We start from the raw sequence: 1,493 nt of genomic DNA on the forward strand, positions 1-1,493 counted from the left end.
CCAATAGTGCTGTTTTCCTGAAAGGATATAAGACTTAGCCACTCATAATCATACTGTGATGTGGTGACGTGGGAAAGTAAATATACGTCTCAAAGTTTTAAAAAATTTAAAAATTAAAAGTGTTGATCTTACAGCTGAATGCAATCTAACAGTTAGCAGAGATAATTCTAATATCATTTACATTATTTCAGATTATAATAAAAGATGGAAACACCCCAATTTGTTTTATGATGTTTGTATAAGTATAATACTAAAATTTGATAAAGACAGCCAAGAAGAAGAGATCACCATGGGAGAGGGAGCATTAATCTAATTTATAGTATTAATGTAAAAATTCTAAATGAAATATAAACAAATTGAACCCAGCAATATATTAAAAGAATAATATTGTATGGCCATCCAACAATGCAAGGGTTCAATATTAAAAACATATATATAATTTATTATATTATGTAAGAAAAATAATATCAAATACTAAAGCACCTTTAATAACATTTAATAGTGATTTCTAATTTCAAAAACCTCTACATAGATCAAAACTGTGTGAACACAATTATAATTATTGGCTAAAAGTTAAATGCAAATGACTTTCTAGATGATAAGACACTAAAGGACAGTCCTATTAAAACCAGAAAAAAAGCCAATTCAATGTTGTTTTGTAGGTTTAAGAAAAATATTAGGAGAAGAAAATAAAATGGAAATAACCAATATAGATACCAGAAAATAAAAAAGCTAAATGTATTTGTTCTTGCTGATCATATAGTTGAATACCTAAGAAACATAAGTTTAAAAACTACTGAATAGGCGGACTTGGCGAGGTGTCCAGTTATAACGTACATATAATTTATTATTATAGCAATAAAAAGCAACAGAATGATGCAAAAATTTCATTTAGAATAATGAAATAACTTAGAATATTAAGGCATTTATTTAAGAACATAGCTATAAAACCTATATGACATATGAAAATTGAAACCTTTTGCTCTTTGAAAGATAATTTCCAACAACAATGTAAGCAGATTATAACACATGAGACAAACCACAGACTACAAGAAAATATTTGCAATGCACATATCTGACAAAGGTCTTGCATCTCAGCTATATAAATATCATTCGTAACTCAACAATAAGAAAACAAACAGCCCAATAAAAAAAGGGGGCCAAACATTTGAATAGAAAAAAATCACAAAAGAAGATATACAAATGGGTCAGGTGCGGTGGCTTTCCCAGCACTTTAGGAGGCCGAGATGGGTGGATCACTTGAGATCAGGTGTTCAAGACCAGCCTGGCCAACATGGTGAAACCCAGCCTCTACTAAAAATACAAAAATTAGCTGGATGTGATGTGATGGCACATGCCTGTAATCCCAGCTACTCGGGAGGCTGAGGCAGGGGAATGGCATGAACCCAGGAGGCGGAGCTTGCAGTGAGCTGAGATCGCGCCACTGCACTCCAGCCTGGGTGACAGAGTGAGACTCCATCTCAAAAAAAAAT

The sequence above is a fragment of the Colobus angolensis genome, unplaced genomic scaffold (genome assembly GCF_000951035.1).
Source record: "Colobus angolensis palliatus isolate OR3802 unplaced genomic scaffold, Cang.pa_1.0 Scaffold57, whole genome shotgun sequence".
Taxonomy (NCBI): Eukaryota; Metazoa; Chordata; class Mammalia; order Primates; family Cercopithecidae; genus Colobus; species Colobus angolensis.